A 25,565-nucleotide genomic window follows, 5' to 3' on the forward strand; every position below is an offset into this window, starting at 1 on the left:
TTATACACAATTGTTCTGCTCTGGAAATGCATGATGTAGACAATACCGAAACATATTTTAGCAAAGGCATAAAATATTGGAATCATTAAATACTCTTTACACTTGTCCAACATAATTAAACTAGCGTATAATTTGATTTCAACATTGTTAAATGTTCAGCATTATATAATGTGTCGTCTAATGGAAATGAGCTCTATAACAATTAATTGCATTTTACTAAATGTACAACGCTGATTCAATAAAACACGAATTGAGAAACAAATTTGAGTAATATTTTGCAAGTCTCTTCTAATGTAGCCAATTACTTTTTATAAGCATATATGACAGCAATATATCATTGTCAAGGTATATTTGTAAAACGACATATTCTGTCATGTCAAGTTATCTATCACGAAAAATGGCGAGGTAAAACAGGAACGATAATCGAAGAGGCGATAGATCCTTTGACGCAGTTTATCCTTCTCCCCTAATTTACTCTGAATAGCGGTTGATTGATCAAGATTGAATAAGACGATGTAATATAATTACGTATTGCGGAAATATTGATATTAGGTGGCGAATATAGAGCAACTTTTCAATGTGTCGATTTAATTCTATATTTCGCAATTACTCGAGACATCGATCAATAATTTTTTATCCACACGGAAGAAATTTTATAATAAAACTAATGTAAATACTTGAAGAGAAGGTAATATAGCCAGGATAATACGGCCACCAATATTATCTCCGTTATTAATTGACGAATTCTAGTAATTATTTATGATATCATTTGTTTAGTACCCTACTGTTATACAATGATGCTAATATGACAAAACACAACAGTCAACATTTGTTATAAGACATTTTTACTTTTAAGAATTTCGAAAATTTTTTAAGGTACATTTTAACATTCAATTACACACACTTCCTCATTTTTTTTAAACTTAACCGCATTATCACCCAAATGTATGTACACTTGAGTACTTTCTTATTATTTAACTCTTTATTCGGCTGTATATATTTTGAGTTATACAAAATTAAACGATGATATAGGATGTTGTCAATATGGCCATCTAAGTGTGCTAGTAATATGGTTTCTTTTTTTCGAGATCTCCATATTGACAAAATTCCTCGATAAAAATCTTTTATATGAACAAGGTTCTTTAGATATAAGGTTATTTTTATTTAACTTCCATTAAATGTGAATAAAAATCACCTATTTCAATATAACAACTTATTTTATATACATACATACATATGTTTCTAACAAAATACTGTAACCTTTTTAAACCAATTTTTTTACATTTATTTTTGTGGTGGCCATTATTATCCTCCCTGTTTCTCTTCGGTCCATTATAAAGCATCGTTACATTTTTATAAATAATAAATAACATAATGAATATTTTATAATTTTGAATTGAAAATCTAATGAGCAACACTTTGATGAATATAATTGGAAAATTTCAACTCAAAACATTGATTATTAACAAAGTTATTAAATAAATTATAAATGAGTGGCCATATTACCACCTTTTCCTCTATAATAAAAAACATAGTAAAAATTTTCATAATTTTGTCCTTGGTTTGCGCGTACTATTTACCATAGTAATTTTCACTATAAGATTTTCCTTGTTCATATATACACGCAATTGCAAAGTAAATTGCCTTAATAATAAAAACAAATTAGAATTGCAAGAAAGCAATTTAATAAATATTATTAACATCGTAGCGAAAAATAGGATCCGATAATAAAGTAAGTATATAATAATTATATTTATACATATATTCAACTTTTATCTATAATAATCTTTTTTCAATATTTAAAAAATTTTTCAGAACGCTTGGTGAATAAAAAATATTCGTTTCATTTGCTGGATGTTCAGCGACGTAAATGACAGCGAAACACTCGAATGTCTCAGGCTATGATTGTCCAAACGCAATTCTTGTCTGCACGATATGAAATCAAGAATTGTGTGGGGACATCAGCGCTCGGGGCGCGGATCAACTAAACGTACGCAAAAGGAATCTTTATTATATATCACAGTATATTATATGTTATGATAATTATTACAAAAACTATATTACTATTGTATAAATTATTTTACAAAGTATTTGAAAAAGTTATGGTGTAAACTATTTTATCAATTTTTCTATCTATTTGTGACTCAGATTATATTGTTGTTATAAAATATATAATCCTAGACAATAATCATAAAATCACGATAAAATTGTGATTACAGTATGTACAAAACCTTAAATTAAAACAATAAAATCATATAATAATTACAGGTTTTTCAAAAATTTACATTTTTATTAAATATTTATTCTCTCCCTCCTTCTCTTTACACCAAATATAACAAAGAATGAAATTTTTTATATACAACTCTCTCTATGACTATAAAATTTTTGAAGAGAAGGTTTTGATTTCCTATATAAGACAAAGTTATATTTGATAACACCAAGTTTGAAAAAGTCAAGTGTTAAGTCAATTGTAGAAATATAGATAAAACATTAGTATAATAAAAAACATATTAGACGGAATAGCGGAAATGAAATGTTTGCATTAACCTGATACATTTGTTTCAACTAAAAAGAGAAATCGAGAAACGGAAAGATGATCTCACTGTGAGAGAGACTCTCGTGGATACCAACTACTAGTATATGTAGGTTTGTACATACGAGCACACTTACACGTAGTAGTTACGAGGGATGGACAAATGGCGTCGTCAGCACCTCCGTTTTCAGCAGGAACAGAATCAGAACCTATTCTTCGACCAAAGCTATTCTCTTTCCCTTTCATGCACGGTGGTGTAATGTCCCGACGAAAACAAATGGACGAAAAAATCCACCACAGACAATATCGATTTTCGGTTATGACAATAGAAGGAGCACACCAACAATACAGCCATGATTTCAATGAGAGAAAAAAGGAAAAAGCAGATTCGTTATGGTATTACGAATACATTTAAATACAAATTAATTTTGTCAGAATTTGTATTAATATATACATAATATTTATATAATTAAAAATACAGCTAAACACTATGTAAATATTTAAATATTACAATATAATTATTCATAGTATTAACTTCAATGCTATAAATACGTTAATTAAATACATAAATTATACGTAATAATTAATATCTAAGTAACATAGAAAGGAGATATAAATATATTACACTCATATACAATAAATGTTATTTTAAAGAAATATTAAAAAAGAACTTAAACAAATGCTTAAATATACGAGTTAAATAATGTAATTTGTAAAAATCATTGAAAGGATTAAAGGGAGCAATAAAAAAAAGACTTTTACGAGTTGCAAACTTATTTCACTTTCGTGTTAACTTTTTTAATATGCACTTACTCACAATGTATTAAAACATAAATAATATGTTGATGGAGATATTACACATATCTCTTGCTTTCTAGTTTCCCAGCTATGAGATAATCGAAATCATACGAAACAAGTTCGTGTATTCGCAAATGTTCCAGAAAGTCATGCATTCCCATGAGATAAGTTTGGCGAACGTGACGTATTCGAATGCGCCGAGTGATTTGTAGGCACGAAGGGGAAATGAAGGAAAGATAAGCGGGGATGAGCGATGCGCAACGTCCTTGTGAAGGTAAGAAGACGTTAGACGAGCAAAAATGCGTCTGTGCATTAACTGCGAAGTGTAGTAGACGTTCCCATTATAAGAGTATGCATGCACACCGGTGCATCACTAGGCGCATAACTAGTGCGCCTACTGGCGGACGTCGGAGCACGATATGTATGAACACGTAGGAATAAGTGTACGTGACGGTGGTTGGCACAGATACACTGGATACATTATGCATCGCGGATTTTATCCCGTATAATGCACTTGTTACCTATGCATATAACGGTCGCGGTAGGATGAAGTGTCGAGGGGTGGAAAAAGAATGGGAGAATGGCATAGCGGACAGATTACTTTTTCGAGGAAAATAACCCACCTCGCAAGTCGTCTCCGCGTGTTTATTCGCACCTAAGTAAAAACAGAATTCATCTTGGCCGCAGTAAATTGCACCGCAATAAAAAAGCTTCGTATTATTAAACGGTCCAATAAAAAAAAGTATGCGTACTGTGCATTGTTAAGCTCCTTATACTTCTCATTCTTTTAAGCCGTTAATCTGATCTGGTTTTATAAAGCAAGATAGTTCAGTAAAACTTAAGTCTTTAACGCTGATATGATGCTATTCGAGATTGCTCAAGCTTTATGAAATTTTTGCAAGATTAATTACGAGATACATTTTCTCAGTGTCTGAGATAAAAGAAATCGTACACATGTATCAATAGAAAAACAATAAATTTAATAAAGAGTCAGAAACAATTAAAGTAAACAAAAAGATCATATTTTCTTTATTTGTTATATAATTAAAAATATATAAGTTATATGTACAAAAATCTACTCGCGATTTTGTAAAAATATTATTATTCTTGAAATGCGGATTTTTTTATTTTCCGAAATTATTTAAATTGCAATAATTTTAAGAAAAATCTAAACCCTTTTTCTAAACTATATTTCAAGATTTTCTAGAATGTATCATAATATTATACGAGTTAATATGCACGTATTTACACGTCCCTGCGCATGTATGTGTGTGTGTGTGTGTGTGTGTGTGTGTGTGTACACGTATGTCTTTATTTATTTATCATATTAACGGCTTTGTTTCAACAAAGATATTATTTCAGGTATGTATGTGTATGGGTGTGTATTTGCGTGCGCGCATATGTGCATATGTGTTTCAGTAATTCTAAACTAACAAACCCAATGGAAAGCATATGAGTTATGCATGAATCTGACTATCTATTAGGCAGCACAATCATCGTTTATTGATATACACACATATAACACGGAATAGCTCAAGATAAACGGGACATCGGACATATCTAACAAAACGCCATTAATTGGAGAATACGTGGTCTGACGATTATGTAACGTCACGTGTCCTTTGGACAGTGCTCGATGAGAACAGATTTAACAACGGTGAATCAATAGAGCTAAACAATACCAGCAATTAGTCACAAGGCCACGACGATATTGTCTATTCAGGCTCAACAAATATAAACAATGTCTTTGATAGGCAACAAACGTAAATGTCTTCCAATGTTCATGTTTTCAATATCGATATTTTCTGAGATCGCGTCATATGTGTCTTCGTCTACCTTATATCATTATCGCTCGTTAGAATTAATACAAGATCATCAATAGGAGAAGTCGATAACGTCAGGGAAGCTGAAACAATGAAATCACGGCACAAATGGGAAATAACTCAGCCCATAAATCCCTACTAATGAATCCCCCAAGACGCCGTAACACGTCGTGGCAAAGTACAATGTATGGCATAGGAAGAAACGCGAACGGAGATCTCGTGGAGGTCGAAAAAGGGGGAGCGTAATTGTGTTTCGAAGAGTGGACGGGCGTCGGCTTTTCCGGCTCAACACGTACGTTATGGAGAAAGAGGGAAGGGGTCGGGGTAAGCGCGCGCGCGCGCGCGTGGGCGGGCGGCTCTTCTCCATGGAATTTTAATCAGCGTCAATTACTCGCGGGAGTGGCACGTTCTCCTTACGTTCGCACTTTCCTCGAGACGCGGCGGCAGAATTCAATTTTGCCGTCCTTTAGCCCGCTTAGTCGTTCCTTTCTCCCGCGAGCCGACCTGGCCACGCGAATCTCGTCGTCTCCGCTGTTGCGAGAAGAGGAAGTAATAAGCAGGTATTACCTCGAGATGCGAGAAGGTTAATCTTATCCCCCAAAAGCGTACCCTTTTCCAGCAGCATCCTTGCTGCCGCCGTTGCTGATGCTCCACCTCGTGAAAATGTGCGAAGACGAGAGATTGTTGCCTCGTTCTCAACAGAATGACTTGACTCGCATCTTCCACAACGCAATTTTGTAATTATGCCCGTTCCAACCGAAATTTTGAATTAATATAATTAACCTTACAATTATCGCATCACGATAAGATTACGGTAATTGAACTCCGATAGCTCGTAATAATTAGTGTTGTGGCCAACTCGCCCACTACCAAGGGCGCAATATACCGAACCACAAGACACTGCGAATGCATCCCTCTAATTCAAACCCTCCTCTAACCCTCCGTTTGTCCCTTTTCAATTCAGTCTAATATTAACTTACATTATCGTAATCTGTAATCTAACATTTTCCCTCGCTAATCTAATTTTTCTCTTTTTGCAGTAAAAAGTATAACCCTGTTGAATATTCTACATTGTACAATATGAAATTAATTCTTTAAAGAGAAGCATTCTCTTTAGGATAAATTTACTATAAAACTGTAAGATATTTCATCAACACTAATCTTTCACATTAAAATAATGCAAGAACATAACGTTATTAGCATTCAAAAGATGAAAATTTTCCTTGCCAATCTTAACACCAATGAATAAACTAAAGATTTATTCGATCTGACGTATGAAAGAGAGTTGGCTGGTTGATATTAAAATTGGAACAAAAGTATTCTCTATTCGTTGTGTTTATGTGTTCTAGTATTAAAGCTAAATTGTGCAATTTTTATTCGGAAATCTACGTGCCTCCTACAAATTCAAGAGTGAAAAGGAGGCGTGATATCGCGAAGATGTTCACCGGAGTCATACATCGAGGGAAGGTGCAACCAAACAAGACGAGAGACAAGCGCAAAGTGGAAGCCCCGTGATAAAACCCGGTCGAATCCGGAATAAAGGGATCTCAGTGCGGAGGTCGATTCGAAGCACTTAGAGGCGCCCGTTTCTCGTCGGACACGGTGATGATGTATGGCTCTCAACGATAGAAAATGTTATGGCGGAAGGACTCGACGGTACGACCTCGTTTCCCCGTTGGAAGCCTCAGGGCCCTTGTCGAGGTGACGGCAAGAACGAGAGAAGGAAGGAAGGAAGGAAGGAAGGAAGGAAGGACGGCGGGAGAGGAAGGAAGGATATCTAAAGATGGCCGTCGCTTCATAACTCCTCGGGATATACGTTCTTTTGCCAGCGGAAAGGAAGGAAGCAGCGAGGGAAGAGAGAGAAGAACGGGTCCGTGCGCGCGAATCTCGCGCACGTGCGAGACGCGACGAACACGCGCGCGTAGTAACGCAAAGTGTATATACGGGCCGTGCCCATAATCCATAGATATCGGCCCGCCGTCGCTCGCCTTCGTGTTATTGCACGAGGTTTATCGGATAACTCTACCTCTTCATCTCCCTCTCTCTCTCTCTCTCTCTCCCTCTCTCTCTCCCTCTCTCTCTCCCTCTCTCTCTCCCTCTGTCTCTCTCGTCGCCTCGGCACCGACGACGCGCGACAGTGCGGGGAAACGCGAGAGCGGGACCAACTAACCGATGATTGGTACCTTATGAAAATTTGTTTGCCCGTGGGGCGAAAGATCCACGATGAATCGGGGATGAATTGGCTGCGCGATATACTATAAAAAAACGTCGTCTCGCCGCGCGCTGTATGTATGTACAACCGGAACCGCATACACATGCACAGCGGGTGTACGTGCGCGTGTACGTGTGCGTACCGACGACATCAAACGTGCGTTTTGCATGCAATAAGCCGAGTTAATTGGAAAAAAAATATGCCGCGTATAAAAGGACATCGGCGAAATAAATTAGTTCATTTTCAGAGCATCGGAGTAAAATTACACGACGCCCAACACCGGCGAAACGCGTGTGCGCGGACGCGTACGCGAATTCGCTAAGAATACGCTACGTCGCGTTATTGGATTTCTCTTCGATTCCTACCATTCCACCGGGGCATCTCGCGTATTCGTGCGTCTCCTACCCCTCCGCAAGGGCGTGCAATTTTTATTCCGTGATTCCCTTCCGCTTTTTCTGCGAGAGGACCCGGAGAGAAAGGCGATTAAATCTCGGCCGACAGCGGTAGACTCTCCCCACAAACTCCTCAGCTTACGATAAAGACGGACCATATCTTATATTTTCCTATATCTGCTTTTTCGTTACAATTGTCAGTTTACGCAGTGCTGCTCGGTCCTTTCTTCGGAAACGAGCTGCAATCGGATTCGAATGGAAAAAGGAAGATACGTTGGACGAGGGAGGAGCGAAAAAGAGGGCTGCTTAAGCCGTCTAACTAAATAGACTCAATCTTTCATTGCTATCTTCGCGAGTTTACTCCGTTATCTTGCGAAATATACGATCGCGAGACGATGTAAAAGGCATCGCGACGCACACCCCATCCCTCGCACTGAGAAAAAATGTTTACGACTATAATTGCCTAGTAGAATAATTATAGTCAGAAATATTAATTTTATAGTAATTATCGCTATAATAACCATGTGCTTATAGTGGATGCTAATTACACAGGCACACAAAAAGTAAAAAGTTGTCTAAACAGAATACTCCACTATAGGCTATCTTTATGTATTTTGGCGTGCTGAACATGAATCCAGTGTTAGAATTGCTCCATCACTCATCTTTTTTTTTAATCGAAAAAATGGCCTTAAAAACCTTGAAAATCGTAATGATTTCGCTGCACGCGGAAAATGATGAGCGGTGGGGCAATTCTGATACCGGATTCGTGTTCAGCACGTCAAAATACATAAAGATAGGATAGTGGCGTATTCTGTCCAGCCAACTTATTATTTTTTGCGTGCCTATGTAATTATTGTTTTATGATACAATTTACTATATTAAAATCTCCAGTTTAGTTATGACCACCATATCACAAGTTGTATAAACCAATTATGATTATGAGACCTCTAATATAGCTTAAATAAACTATAATTTATATTGCTGAGTAACCAGAAAAATATGGTTGAATAAAAAAAATGACTACAAATTATAGTGATATTGTAGTTAATACAATTATTCTTTCTCTCGGTGCAGCTTTTCCACTCTTTTGCGCATTACGACATTTCCTGCCACGTTTACGTACAATATATCCATCGACACTGCTGGATTTGTTGGCACTCCGGCGGCAAACGCAAAATCATAGGTAAGCCAGTGCACGTATGCGAGGAGCAGCGGAAAGCAACATTTCTCCTGCTTTTCTTCGCGATCCCTATATCGTAGAAATACCTACCCGCGTCGGGTTGCATCGACATCGCCGAGGAACAGGACAGACACACATGCCGGAAATGGCTCGGGGGGGGGGAGGGGAGCGGTGGATTCGACGGCGTGTGCGGAGAACGAAATAAGCAAATAATACGCGGGATGACGTATCCGGACGGAAGAGCCGGACCGAACGGAAGATGTGCAGGGAGCGGAGGGAGTCTCGCCGTCGAATTGTCCGCCGAAAATGCCCGCCGCTACGCGGCCGATCGTGAATAGGATCCGTCCGAATCGGATCGAACGTTGGCCCCCCGCCAAATAAACTGGAACTCGAATAGAGGTGAGCGTTCGCGTAACGTCGGCCGGCAACACGCCTCCGTATTTCACCCGTTCCGCATTCAAGGCGATCGTTGAAATTAAATCCAGAGATCGCAAATCTTCGCTCGGAGGCACCTCCGCCGGTACCTTCGAGATTGGTTGTGACGTTCGTTAAATATTGTTTCAACGTTGCGAGCGTTACACGCCAATTTCCGAGTAGTAATTCTTGAACGACGGGACTATATAGACTCGAGTTCTGACTTTAACTTCGCGCACGTGACCTTCTAATTAAGTAGCTATAATCAGCCAAATTTTGAGCGAAACATTCCCTAAAGATTCGTTGAGCCGAGGAAAGTCTCCAAATTTAGAGGTAAACGACAGATAAATTCAAGGATCTAAAAATATTGACTCGTAAACACATTAGAAATCTCTTACAAAAAGAACTTGTTGCGAATGCCACATCAGGAAACGTACATACTAGACATAGAATGACCTGAACAGGTTCACATATACGTGTAGTGTCCTTTGCCATAACATGTTGACAACAACAAATTCTTCGACGCTAAAGTCAGTTCTTTGGCGGATGCTTCGTACTTTTTAACAGAAATCGCGTACACGAAGTTCAAATATCTGTACTCTGCGAGAGGCTGCGCCGTTGCGCCACGGATATTACACGCGCTCGATGAATGCCGAATAGAAACGGGAGCCATAGGATCGGTTAGAACGGGACAAAACGGAATAGGATAAGCGAGCGTGGAGAATACGATTGGAAGGCGATATCTAGCATGATTCCAGAATGGTCCCCTATTTCTGGCCCGTTCTGCCATCCGCCTCAATGATAGTATATACGCGACCTGCATTACCTAACGTTTCCAAAGGAGAAACGTCCTGCAGATAGAAATAAGATTGACCAATTCCAGCAATTCATCCTTTACGTGATTGTATGACGATCGGTAACAGACAATATTAACGGAAATTATTGCTAGGATATATTTATGTACGCTGTTGTCAACAATATTCTAATAATTATATCGATCTCTTTACACTAAAATTCATTATTCTTCAATCAGAAATATTTTAATCCAATTTGTGAGAAATCTTAGCACTTATTTCATAGTCTTGCTTTTCCTTCTCTTAGAAGATGAATCTTTTAATAAAGTTAATAAAACAAAAGCATGAATGTTAAAAGTATATTCAAATAATTTAAATATTCTATATTATTGTAAAAAGTTTTAACTAAAAATTGGTTTACATTTTTTCAAATAAATAAATATGACTTCTCATAAATGATAAAAACACTGAACCATACTATACTAATATAATATGTAATATTTCAATTTTTAAAACTATATAAAAACAATTCCACTTTTCCTTTAAAAAAGATTAAAATTTTATTTAATATTTCTATGCGACACGTTTAACATTACAGGCACGATACATATAATACAAATTAAAACTATCAAAAAAAATAATTATTTAATAAAAAGTTAATTGCTTATATCTAGTTATAAATACTGGTGTTTATTTTCCCTCAGCGAGTTCCAGTAGTTTCCTGACTAGTTCGAAAATTAAAGATAAATATTGATTTACAGCGTATTTCTTGCGTTACGGTTGTTACCAGCGCCACTTAACTTATTCCATTACTAATAAAATTAAATTAAAATCGAAATGCCACATCTGTTTCGATATAATTAAATTATTATTGCTGACACTTACGAATAATAAGAAGATTTCTGAAGTATAAATCTGTAGCCACATAGACACAACAGTACTTCAACAGAAAACTACTTTTCTTAAGCTGAAGAAAAAGTTGGCTGCTTATTTTTAAAAAGGATGTAACCTCTCAATCCCCGAAAAAGCTAATCCAAGAAAATCAGATTTGGTCCAAGCTGACGCAAAATCTTTAAACGTATTACGGGTACGTCACAGCTGCAAGGTTATCGCACCCTGGGGTTAAAACGTTACACAAAGAATATGCTCGCCGGGAACTTTCTTATCGCGAGATACAAACGGCGTTATATTTGAGAGAAAAATCGAGCGAGTAGCGCTCTGTCGATTCAATATATAAAAGCAAGGATATTAACGGCGCTTGCCGTCGTAACGCATTGAGTCGAGCGTGCATCGAAATGTAATAGGAACGGGATTTTCTACGGCGGCGCGAAAAGGAAAAATCGCAAGCGCTCCGTTCAAGTGCTCTGTTTCGGTTAACGCCATCCCGGAAGATACGGGGATATCGAAATTAACGAGCACGATTGGATCTTCCTTGAGTAGAGGTATCTTTATTACAAACTTCGAAGGTTGACAACATAGATTGTTTCATACACATTTACTCATTACTAACTCAACTAAACGTAATACTATACAATATACAAATTTCAAGATGGCGATGAAATGGTCCAAGTTATTCCATTCGTCAAACCTGGCCACATACAGAACATTTTTCGTGGCCACTTTCAATCTACATAGATAAGTCTCCTTATTCTTACTTCGTGGTTAAAACATAGGACAAACGCGAGTTCGGTCTTGCCTCCTGTACTTTTCCAGGACATGCTCCGTCCTGAAACATTAATACACTTCGTTGATGTAACGCGTCGAAAGCGGCATGCCAAACGTAACAATAACGTCCCTCTCTCTCTCTCTCTCTCTCTCTCTCTCTCTCTCTCTCTCTCTCTCTCTCTCTCTCTCTCTCTCTCCACACGTATCAAAATAAAAACTGGGAAAAAGAACGTTTCTCGTTCTCCTCGGAAAAAGTATAAACGTTTACATAAGCTTAGCTTGTGAAAACGGATACATCGTGGCTGGCAGTTCAAGAAACAACGATTTTTCTCATTCAAACAGTACGGCAGAATTTACTTTCTTCTGATGCCGCTTATTCGATTACTGAAAAGCTTGAAGATGAACGTACTTAATAAACAGTCAAGACCAAATGCGTTTGGTATTCTAAGTTTTGTTTCTGTTATTGAAAAACAGATAAATAAAAAAAACGACATTAATAATTAATAAACCTGCCAAATAGCGATTTATATTATTAGTTGTTCTTCTCTCCAAAACAACGTGAGTGTTAGCAATGAATAAAAAGAGGATGTTACTACAAGTTACGCTCGTGTTAAGCGCCGGTATGGAACGCGCGACAGGTTGCAATAATAACGCGATTTTTTTTTTCGAGACGAGTATTGAGAAAAAAAGGAAAAGAGGCTACACTGCCGCGCCGAGTCCGTCAAGTTTTCTGCCGAGGTAGCCAGGTGTCGAGACACGGACTGTAAGCGATATAGATTGTCAAAGTTCGGGGAAACTGTTAGCCGCAGAAGTGGTGGAGTTTCGGAGGGTAACTTTCACCCTCCTCGACTATTCCTTCCCGGCTGCCGAGCATAGCCCGTTCGTTTCCTCCACCCATCTCGGGAAACTCGCGACAGCGGCCGCCAGTTATCGGCGCGACATTCGTTGCATCCGAACTTCATTTCCACTGAATCCGAAGCCGCCCCTGCAAAGACACTTCTCTCCAGTCGATCCGGCAATTCCACAGGCAATTTAACGATGCCTAAAGTCGTGGCGATAAAGCCCGTAGCGTCGCGGTGGTACGTTTGTCAGATCCAATTAAGATGAATTCTTTTTTTTTTATGAGCATTTAACGAAGTATTCATTTTAAAAGCGAGCATTTTAATCTTAAGTCCAGTTCATCAATTGAAGTATACTCCACTTGATTAACGAGCGTAAAAGAACATTTTTCAGTTTCAAATAACCGAATAATAATACACTGATACTCAACAAAAATAAAAGTTAGTTTAAAAGGATTTAAAGGAGATGCTGGAGTAACCGTCAAACTTGATTGAAGTCGATAATGTAGAGTCATTCGTGCACATTGTTAACAAGATTTCTTATGTATTTCTTTTATAGATTTAGATTTTATAGATAAATTCTTGTCTGAAATAAAAGTGCACGTATTATCAGTATACAAATTAAACTTATATCGAGAATGAAAGAAACTTTTTCAAACTGCTCTTTTACCACCCTGTATCTGAATTTGCAATTATAAAAAGTTAAAGTAGCTAATCTTTTTTTCTAGACTTTTAATCTTAGTTTGAATTGCATGATATTATTTGTATGTTATCTTTAGAGGAATACGATTTTATTTTAAACATATATATCGTAGATTTTGTATATTAAGCAAATATTGTCATCAAGTGACAGCTCTAGTCTATGTACAATAAATAAAAATTTTTTTCGTCTTTAATATGAACTCGACCGTTTTTCTCTAGATTTTTGTGCGTACTTTAATTTCTGTAATAAGCTTTTGCAACTCTATAAAGCCAACTAAAAAATATTATTTCATAAAAACTGTCGGTAAAACAGGCGGCTTTAAGATTTTCTTTAAAATGCTGAATTGAGTGATTTAATCGGTCGATAATGTAAGATCATTAGTGCATATCATTAACACATAATTTTGTACGTATTTCTTTTTATTCTCGGTAAAGTCTAGTTTACAGACTGAGAGTAATACTTGTACTTTAATTTTGGAAAAAAATTTTATTCCAAAAACAAAAAAATATCCAAATTTACAAAATACATACAAAAATTTTGTAAAATCTTTACAAAAGTTATTGCTTAATCGATAAAACAGACTGTTTCCAACATCCCTTTAATAAAAAAAAGATGTAAATTAAAATAAATTTCTATAATAAAAGAGCGGATCGTAAAATTGTACTTTAAGAAATTCTACTTTCAAATTATAAATTGTGTCAAAAAATTAAATATATACAAAAAAAAAGTTAAGGTTGTCACAACAAAATTAATCTGTTATTAGTAATTAATTTTCGCCCATCAATACAAAAGAGTTTTGGGAACCGTAGTACTCTGTAAGTGATTTTTATGGTTGCCCTAACATCAATAAGGATAGCTATTTTATGCTACAACCGTAATGATTATTCTTAAGTTGGGTATATGTTACCCTATTTTAATCTGATGGCACTTTTTTTTTTTTTTTTTTTTTATTTACGGTTCCCAACCGGTTTTTTATTACAACTCTTTTGTATTGATAGACGAAAATTAACAGAATAATTTTGTTGTAACAACCTTAACTTTTTTTCCGTGTATAACACATATGCTGGTGAACGAAAGTTTTACAAGCAACCTTATTGATTAGCTTAAGTGAGGTTGTGTCGACAAACTTTGCCGGCAGAACATGAGTTTATGTTAATAAAGCTTTTGACAAATATTATTGATCTGCTGGGATACTGCAAACATGTTGCTGACTACAACATAAACTGTAACCTACACTGAGAAAAAAAAATTGCTAGATACAAATAAATATTTCTTTGAATAGTGCTCATAACATATTTTATAGAAAATCAATAATATTTATTTCAAACAAGTAATATTTTCTAAATTATAGAAAACTAGTACTTGTTTTAAATAAATATTATTGATTTTCTATTAAATAATGTTATTAACACTATTCCAAGAAATATTTATTTAAATCTAATTTTTTTTCTCAGTGTATAAAAATGTATTATATTTTGACATTTTACTTATCTTTGAAAATAGGAATAAAATCTTCGAATCCAATGCTTTTAAGTTAAAGCTTACAAGCCGTTTCCATGTCATAAACAGTAATATTCGACACAACACACGCATTTTATAAAAAAGTTTCATAAAAATTCACGAAATTAGATCGTTGAATGTGCAATCTGCAACAGAAAACAAAAGACGCAATGGAACTGAACTTTCAAAGATTGCCGTACTATACAACTATCCTTTATAGATTTCTCAACCGTACTATTTGTTGTGCAGATTACATTGCACCTATGACAATAATCCTTCGGTTGAAGCAACCATATATAAGAGTACTCTAACAAAATGTCTTTATCATAAGAACTATGATTGTGGTAATTGTATAGATGGATATATCTTAACAGCTACTTTTATATAATATCAATGTAACTTGAAATCACATACATTTCTTTTCTAATTATAGAGAATATTGTTGTAATAACTGCAGCATTTTTTTCCGTGTACATAATTATGAAAAATCTAGCTGTTCAATCGTTCAACGGTTCGCTCAAAAATTCATCTCGACAGAAATATGGGTGATAGAAATCGTGTGTGTTACCAATGTGTTGTCATGTTGACCAATGTGTTATCAATCGCCATTTAACGGCAATGAGGAATGAAAGTGAAGTACACGCCTCTTATTTTGCAATCGCCGTATGTATCCCGGATTGAGGAGTTTCAACCGAAAGAAAGAATTTACGACGTGACGGCGCGAGAATGAAAATGTGTAAAAACAGTCGCAAGTTCGTATGGTACGTGTCGGGATTCTATCGTGACATTGGGTTGCATCGCGCAACCTGATTTCCACCGCCGTAGGGCGGAAGTCCTTTTTTCCACCTTAGCCGTAAGAAAAGCAGATAAACTGGCGACATACGAGCAAGCATAAAACGACATACGTGTAGGAGCCGCGCGGCACGTATGTTTACGCGGGCGTAGTAAATTCAGCGCACGGCGTCCGCGCGCAACACGGCGCAAAGTAAACGTTATTTAACGACTATGCGACAACCGAACGATTTATCAAAATTCATTTTCACGAAGAGAAGAACCAACTCAGTTCCACGAGGGGAGGGGAGGGGGGATAAAGGTCGCGGCCATCCGTAAGAGCGGAAACGGATATAGGGGGATATCGCATAGTTTACACAACGATAAAAATCCCCATAAAAGTACCGTAAATTTCAGGACCCCCCTCGGTATTGCCGGGACGTTATGGCTTTATAGGCTACGGAAAGAATGAGTACGCCCATACGAGTGTATGTATGTACGACCAGTGCAACCGAAAGTAGACACGGATAAAACTATGTGACTGTGCATCACACGCTCGCATAAATTTAAAAAAAGAAAAATTTAATTCCACGTATCTCTAATGAAATACATTTCGGTGATAAATGCGAATTTGTAATTGCGCCTACCCATCATTTCTTCTACCGGATGAATGTGAACGACAAAAATTAGGAACGCTTAAATGCTAAATTATTTGATTAAGAGCTAAAAAAAAATTTGCCCCGCAAAAAAATTTGCAATTAGAAAAATGCTTATTTTCTTAATTCGACAAAATGTTTGTATAAATAGCAAAAGTGTTCGTAAAACTTTTGTTAAAAGGGATTCGTTCAACGTGACGATAAACTCGCGAAATATGCGAAGAGACCGTCTTCGATTATGCAAACCAGAGAAATCAAGTCAAGAGAAAGAAGAAGTTGGAAAGGCCAACAGGGATGATTTGATAAAGGTCGCGTACCGAGTAAAGTAATTGAAAGGGCTCTTGTTAGCATAGAAATGGCACTTTTTCCCGATTCCTAGGATGAAATGGCTTTAAAGTTATCCTAAATCTTCCAGGACACTTCCGCCCGTGCGCCGTGAACGAAGAATTGTGCGAAACCACAGGAGGACCTCTTCTTACCCCCGTGTTCGCTCTCGGAAAACGCGAGACTACGGTAAAATAAATATCGACAAAGAAGAAAGCGCACGTGTCGCCGGTGACAGGCGAAGGTCCTCTCTCGCGCACGCCAATACCGAAGAAAAACATTTCCTGTCCTCCCTCGTTCGTGACATATAACGGAAAGAAGCCAAGCGCAGAGAATGTATCACATTATTTTTGGAGCGTCCGCCCTTTAGGAGCAAGCTATACAAGATGTCGCGACGGTGATGTATGCAAGTAGCCAGACTTTGTTCTTCCATCACGAATGCGACACGCGTTTCTTCGGCGAAAAAAAAAATCGATTCTTAACAATACGGAAATCGCCAATTCGAAAAATTCCCATACGAAGACCCATGCGTATGCACGTGCGCATCTTTCGCGAAGCTCGAATTTTCGAATAATGTTAGACGCTTTAGCCTCCGCATTGAGTTATTGATACGAATTACTCTATAAAATTCCCTTATTTACTTCTAGGGATTTTTCCCGCTGCCAGATGTTACCCCCGTCTACTCTCATCAGGTATTGGAATGTAGCCCGACAAATTTTGTCGCGTCATCTTGCACAAATGCGCTCCATCCAGCGAGCGAAATATTGTATCGAAGAGAGGAGAAACATCGTATCAAAAAGTGATACAGGACGGCGACAGCTCGATGACGATGGAAAAATGTGCGATCGCTCGCTTAACTTCCACGGAGCAAGCTGCCGCGAGGATCTCACCTTCATCCCTTATTGCGCCTACTGTGTTTCTTTTTTTTTTTTTTTTTTATTCCACGCGCCGCGCCGTCTCGCCTTTGCATTTTCTCCCTGGTGCGATGACGCGATGTGGAAGGGAAATCGTCGCGGAGAGAAAAGCGCGAGGCAGAGGTTCTGGCCCATTTCTGGCGAATGGACATCTAGGATCTAATAAAGAAAACTTGGAAACGCCCAGTGCCTTTCTCTACGTCGCACATTTTTCCACCACCGCCGCAAGCTCCGCGCTAGCTCGGGAATGGCCAAGGGTTGCTTGTCCTCTGGGAAGGGTGTAAGGGCCAACGTAACCCGACGAAGAAATAGCTTCGCGTACACACAAACACTCAAACGTATATTTCATCTGACGAAGCGGGGAACGAAAAAAAAAAACTCTCTCGTATAGCAAAGTGCCGAGGTGCAGCACATCTTGAGAGATCTGACTCCCTATCGAGTTTCGGTGTTTCCACGCGGTATCTACACGTGAAGCACTTTGGCGCGTTGTGTCGTCGGAAATGGAGTGATACCACGGCAGAAGACCGTTCTTCTCCCGAAGAACGAAAAGGTCGCGGAAACGATACGGTCAGAAATACGCGCCTATTGAAATCGAAGCTCAGCGAAACTGGGCAGTGAGACTATTATTTGTCTAAATGCCACAGTTGCTCGATGAAAAATTTAATATCGGCATAACTGAACAAAAAATGTGTGACATTTATGATTATAATTGCACCGTAAAATAATTGTAGTTAAGAATAACATTTTTATAGTAATTATTACTATAATATTGGTAATAATAATCATATGTTTATAGTAATGCTTATAGCAATTGTTTTAGTACTTAATATTAAAATCTCCATTTTGATTATATAACAACCATATCATAAGTTGCATAGATCAATATACTTTAATAATGAAAACTTTAATATAGTTAAACAGACTATAATTTATATTGTTGAATAACTATAAAAATATAGTTGGATAAATGACTATAAATTGTAGTGACATTATGGTTATTGTAACTTTTTTTTTTCTTTTGGTGTACTCATGTGAATTTTAAGAAAAAAGAACTAAAATCTTAGACGTCTATAAATCATTAACAATTTAAATAAAGCAGCTTATTTATTCTATTTATCAATTCCCTTTTATATAAGATATACTTATTGTAAGACGAATACATTGTAAATTTTAGAATAGAAAAATCCATTGTCAACTGAAATGTGTTATATGTAAATTTTCAATCGCGACTCTCAATTTTTAATATTTGAATAATGCCATTCAAAATCATACTTGTAAAATCCATATTTTTCTTGCTTAAATAAGATATTAAAATTAAGTTTGCGTAGTATTTACGACAGGTTCTTCAGATTTAATGGCATTTGTTATATAAATTGAAAAATGTGTAGATCAATATATATAATATATATTAAAAATAATAGTCCTTTTTCAAATGAAATTGCTTTATATTATATCATCGCGACGTATCTACGATATGGCCTTTTTGAAGTCTTCGGCTACTTTCTGACGCTATTACAAACAATTTCTGTAGCAGTACGCTATTTCATTTCTCTGCTTCCGACTTTGACATTACACGACCGGGAATCTTCGAAGACTATTTGATACTTGCGAGACATAATTTCTTAGAGTGTACTAAAAGTCTGCTGCTATATAAACATAAATGCCGTCTCTAAAAGATGACGAAAATGATAACTTCGAGAAGAAGGAAACTTTAGGCGCTAGATCCAGAAATGTAAAACGCATGAAAGTAAAGAGCCGGACAAATGAGAGATCAAAAGTTATAGAAGACATGAAAGGACGAAAGATAGAGTTGTACCCAAATGCAGAGCTAATCTTGCAAAAGTAATAATAAATTTGAAAGGATAACACGAACGAGGAATATAATTATAAAACTCTACTGTGCCTAGGAAGTAAGAGAAAAATTCAAAGAAACTGATCAAAGTGAAATCATCAAAGATGAACAAAAGGAAAGATGAAGCAGTCATGGAAAAAGTGATAGAGAGCTTGATGATCAACTACATGGCTCGCTGGCAGACAAATTGCGAGAATTTCAATGCGGCATTGTGACATATGTTAGGTCAACAAATAAAAGAAGGAAAAGCGCGGTCATTTCTCGCGAACACTTTGTTCTCTCGCGGCGCTGTACGTTTGCTTGTACGGACATGCATTTCGGCGATGCATACGCAGCTGCAGTTGTGTGTGTACGTGTGAGAAAGAGAATACACGCGTGCGAAGCGGGATGCAATCTGTGTGTCCTGGAAAAGTGCATGAAAAAAGTGCTAAAAAAAAAAACGCGATAGGTCTGAAGCAGGGTGGTTGGGTGATGCGCGGAATAGAAAATAACGTCGAGCGCGAACGCGCGTGTATGTATACAACGGAGAGACGTGTGGTAACAACACGTTCGTTTGTAGATGCGATACGCCGAGTGATTCATGGAAACAATGTACATACGTAAGTAGATAGTACACTTTCGCGCTCGGTCGCTGTCCGTCGTCTGGTCTGGTATTAACTGCGAAACGGAAGAAAAGAAGGCGGAAATGGAATTTGATGGCAGCTTAATTATAATAAAAAGGAGCAGTCCTTGCGTGCCGCCAGCCAACCGTACACGCGTAGTGTTGATGCACAAGCCAACAAGTTATTGCCAAGTTGTGCACCAACCGCAATGAAATTTGTGGATGAGCAATTTAATTTAATTTGTTGTATGCGAGTTTAACACGTCCGACAAAAATTCTCAGATATTTTGAAGTATTTCAATTTTAAACGTTATAATATCTTTTTTTACAAATGCAAAGTGTAGAATTAAATTTTCTACGACAGGAGAAATTGTAAATTATAAAAGTAAAAATATCTAAAAAATTTAGTGGCTGTTTCGGATATTTACATATTTATGTAAATTTAAATAGGTTTCATGTACACACAACAAGAGAGAGAAAAGAATTTTCTAAAAACAATTAAACAAAAGTTCTGCTTTTTCTATAAATAAATTTGTATTTTACTAGCAAAATATAAATCACATGACTGATGTTATAGAATGATTTATACAATAGCATAATTTTTATTTAAAAATATAAACTGCATGTTTTATGCAGGATATGTTTAAATATTCTCATATATTTTTTTACATATACAGTGTGCTACACAGTTGAAAAATTTTATGTTTTAATACATATCGCATGTCCCCATAAAAATAAATGTATTATAATTATAATGTTTTATAATTTGACATAATTTTCATGTAACAATTTAATGAAAAAATTATGTCAAAATAACAATAATATGTTACTTTAATATTATTATAATGTTAATGTAACATACATCATGAGATCACGTCGAAAAATAACAGTTACTCTTATATTTTAGAATAAGCTCAATATTTCATTCCTGTCAGTTATAACAGATAAATTCTATTATTCTGATAATAATTCTAACCATATTCATTATGTAAAATTAAAAATACGTGCACATACGTGTGTTACTTTTATACTTTTTTCAGTTATTCTAATAATTATTCTAACACTTCACTTGAATTAATACAACAGCAATATGTTAAAGTAACAAGTAAATGTGTTAAATTTTAATATAAAAATCTTAACAAAGACTGATTTTAACATAAATACAAAATGTTTTTTATTGTATATTGTTCTGCTCAAAAAATATATTTCATCATACTCACACATTCTTCTCTATCCTGTGAAAAATTGTACTTTTAATCATGAATCGTAAAATTTTATGATCACTCAATCATAAACTATATGGAATAAAATATGATGTAAATCACCAAATGCCATCGACCAGGAGATCAAGCGATGATCGCCATCGGGCCCGTCGAAGAGACGTGCCCCGCTCATAAATCGGTGCCCGATATAGAAACAAATGTAAGACCAATACTTTCGGATATTGCCGCACCAGGGTGATTGATGGTCCGAGATATTCAATATCTGCAAAAGTTCGCGGCGGCGCTGGGCGGCGAACCCCGCCTGTGCCTGCTGCCCGTCGCCAGCACTCTCTTCCGTTCTCAACTATCCTGACGCAACTTACTCGTCATTCCCCTTCCATCCTCCTTTCCCAATAGAAGCTTCGGACTTTACCGTTTTCTCTTATTCTCGTATACCCTAGGCGGAATGCATGACTTGGAATCCCGGACCGGCAGAAACTTATTCTGGAAAATTTCAGTGTCATCCCCGATTGCGCTCTTCCCGAGGCTGAGAAAAGAATAAACTACAATGAACGAGCGCCAGAATCTAGAAACGAGTGACTCTATCTTGGCTCCAACTCGTATTTGTCCCTTGTCACTTTATTGACATTGCGTGAATCCATTCCTTAGATCTTAGATTATTACACAATAAGTTTGATGAAAGAAAGTACAAATTTATTTCCTCGTAAAAATTTGAAACATTTTTCACTTAACTAACACATTTCACTTTATGAGTAATCATTCTTCTTCTAATAATCATACTCAAATACAAAAAATACATAACATAAAATCGTTCACAGACTATTTCACAGAAGACAAAAATTGTATTGCACCCTACGTAGCAAGCTGATTATTAGTCGTCACTCGATATCAAAATAATGACACTTTACTACTTAACATATTGCAACATACGTCTTCAAAGTTTACAACAATGTTTACAACGGGTTAAATGGAAACATACACGTTTCTATATACACGTGAGATTTCTAAAGAGTATCATACGTTTATAGGCTGAAAAAGAATCGTGACTAACATTGCAAAAAGTTCATAAGGAGAAAGCGCCCGAGACAGAAGAGTAAATTAGAGAAGAATCGCTGACCGATTCCACAGCTACGCACAGATTTGGCAGCTTCGTGTAATTGTTTTTTCAGCCAACTGTCGCGTCTCCTGCGGAGCCATTAAGCCGACTTTTGCATCACCCATCTCGTGACATTGGGAAATAAAGGAGAGGTTGGACGGCGAGCGACAGAGCGAATATTCGAGGAAACGCGGTTGGGACGGACCGCAATGACGAAAGAGCCGAAAGGGGACACCGAATCCCCTTACGATGATTGCTGTAGGCCTTCCAGGCGTCCCTTTTCCTGGATTCTCTCATCTTCCCCCTCTTACACCACGTATCTTATCGCCCTTCTACGGTACGCGTTCCGTTCCGTCCAACGATAATGTCGACCTACCGGCTGACCGAAGAAAATCGCAGATAAGCCAAAAACTAAATCGTACATATCTTTTTCTGTAATTATAAACGATCGCGTTGGACTTTTATTAATACATAGAATCAAAGTACAAACGTATCACTATTCATCTACATTATATTATATCTGTAGTATACTTAATATGTATAATCTTAAACACACTTTAATTAATCATTTATGTGTGGCAATTAAATGGATTGTAATATTGAGAGAGATTATTTTCTGAAAATAATTATAAAATTCCTGAGATTTTTTGCAATCCGCAAGACGATAAACACGTTTCGATTCTAAAATCTGAAGCAATAACGATAGATTAATACAAATTATGAAACTTTGCTCTTTGTCGAAAGACAAACTCTCGCCGTTATATTTCATGTTAAACTTTATATGTATTATAATACGACAGCATCTGTAAATATATAATATATAAAAGATAAATTTCATTTGTCGCGTCAGTTCGATTGCCAAGAAAAGATGGAAAGTTACATCGCGTACGACAAGAAATAACATTTTCCGATTCGGAGACGAAGATGCTGGGCATTATTTTCTATATCTAAAAGCCAAGAGCAGAATTTATTCCCCGAGACATTGTCTCCAAGTACGATCAAAGCGTAATGCGAATTTTCTTTGCCACGGCACGATCGAATCTGCTTATACTCGCGGCCGGAATAATGTAACGTCGGCAAGACCGTAAGATGGAATATCGCGATGTTGAACGTTCATCAGTTTACAGACAGCAACCCCTCGTGCAACCTCCACTCGACGTTTCCCGACAGTCGAAATCGCCGCCGGCCAAAGGACGAGCGATAAGACAAGTAGAGAAGTGGCTGCCGCCGCCGCCGCCGCCGCCGCCGCGCGAGTCCCGAGGCTATAACAATATTGATTCTTCTAATGAACAAATTAATTAATTTTCCAAGTCTCACTCCGGAACTGCGGCCGGCGTCCTCGAGAGTGCCTGAAATACTCGCGCGTTTCCGGCAGCCTTCTTCAACCCTCGAGGCCTTCGCGAACGCCGAACGAAATACAGCGTCGCCGCTGCACCAGATGAAGTCGTTAACTTCGAGTATGTACCCACTCGAATGGAAAGAGGAGAGTACCGGGGAAAATTGGAAGGCGCCAGGTGAAAATGAAAATTGAACCGATACATACGGACGTACCGGTCTGAAATGGCCTCCTTACCTTCGACGGCAGAGCTTCCGTCCCCTTCGTTTCTTTTCACCGGTAAACGTCTTCGTTAAAAGGGAAGTTCATTCCGCGGTGCGCGGCGCGCGGCGGTCGGGCTGAATTCCAGAGAGACCCCATCGCGACACTTTCCTTCCCTCTCGATTATTTTAAACGCGAGAGAAACGCGTTGAGCTCCTGGTATCGCGACAGTCACGTCGAAAGCCCCTGGAGCTCGGCGCGTTCTCGCTGCGAAAGCGAATTTACGTCGTATGGACGTATATGTAACGTAATTATAACGGCGCATCTCCCGCGAACGATGGAATACCGCGTACATAACGGCGCAATATCGGTTAATTCTCATCGTTATCCGGTAAATCGCTCATCGTTGCTAGAAATTCACATCCAACGACTTGCCCCGGGGTAACAGGTTGTTTTAATGCAACCGCAACGTCGAAACAAGAGGGACCGGCGTAACGGATCGCGGGTGTATCTAACGGGATGCTGCGCGGTGGAAGGTACAAGGTCTACTGCCGGTTATCCTTACTAAAACCAGAACTGTGTTTAACACCAGCGACCGCGCGCTGACCAGCCATTAATGGAAGCTTGATTTATTTTCCACCGTACCCCATTATAAACGATATAAGCATACATCATCCGGAATTCACGTCTCCTTGTATGCCTTATAATTGTGTACGTGTTTTTACATCAAGTACCGCGTTGTAAAGTGTCAAAAGATTTTTTACATGTCATTTTTTAAAAATAATAAAAATTAAATATAAAATTATTGACGTCAAAAAATATTGTGAATTAGAGCTATTACTCTTATTCGAAGATTAAGCAATTCGAAGCTTCGAATTCCGAAGCTTCGTATTAAAAAATTCGAAATTTGAAAGGATCGAAAGTTCAAAGTTTTGAATTCTGTTCAAACTACAAAATTCAAAGATTATATAGGATCGAAGTTTTGAACACAGTTAAAAATGTTGCGTTTTGTGTATTTAAAAAATCGAATGCGCATTAAAAAAGATCGGTACAGTTTTTACGTTTTGCAAATTATCAATACAGTAAGAACATTGTTAATTAATTGGCACTAAACTTCCTCCAGTTTATTTGATTGTTTCAATAGAATAAATACTTTTTTAGAAAGTATTAATTTCATAACTTATTTTTTATGTTTCTGAGTTGTTGCATCTTTCTCGCTCTTTCCCCCCCCCCCTCTCTCTCTCTCTCTCTCTCTCTCTCTCTCTCTCTCTCTCTCTCTCTCTCTCTCTCTCTCTCTCTCTCTGACATAACTTGTCACTATTAATTACGTGTATCATTATCTGTCGCTATTTTATTAATGCCATTTTATTCGCGAAGTCAAATACTATCGGAGGCTCAGCAGACCAAAATTATCTTCCAGCGGAGTAGATGGGGCCGGCTAATGAAAGCAATAGGAAAGAGAACAAGAAGGAAATTAAGATCTTTAAAGTCGTCAGCGTGAAGAGAAGAGAAGCGGAACATTTGAGGTATACGTCGAACCTTAGTACTATCGAACGTACGCATTGAACCTGGCCGCCTACTACCTTCGGCTCTCATCAACGGAAGCAAGGTAGTAACCTAGCAACACCCCCGATACCACTTGGAACCTCTTCTGCCGACACCTCCTTAGGTTTCAATTCGCCTTATCTTCGGCAACTTCCTTATGCCTCCACTTTTCCACTCGTCCGCCATGCAATCC

The 25,565-nt window shown here is 37.4% G+C and overlaps 1 protein-coding gene across 2 annotated transcripts in view; it reads right to left on the reverse strand.

Annotated features, from left to right (window-relative positions):
* Nucleotides 1-11,574: 11,574 nt before the first annotated feature.
* Nucleotides 11,575-25,565, reverse strand: part of LOC105834456 (ubiquitin-related modifier 1) — a 45,869-nt gene continuing 31,878 nt past the window's right edge. The window contains exon 5 of one of the 2 annotated variants that reach the window (XM_012676947.3): nt 11,575-11,872. The gene's annotated coding sequence lies outside the window, so the exon portion shown is untranslated. Of the gene's footprint in view, nt 11,873-14,759; nt 15,000-25,565 lie in introns of those variants that run through there. The other variant, XM_012676950.3, reaches the window with a different exon arrangement.

This window comes from Monomorium pharaonis, chromosome 11 (genome assembly GCF_013373865.1).
Source record: "Monomorium pharaonis isolate MP-MQ-018 chromosome 11, ASM1337386v2, whole genome shotgun sequence".
NCBI classification, from domain to species: domain Eukaryota; kingdom Metazoa; phylum Arthropoda; class Insecta; order Hymenoptera; family Formicidae; genus Monomorium; species Monomorium pharaonis.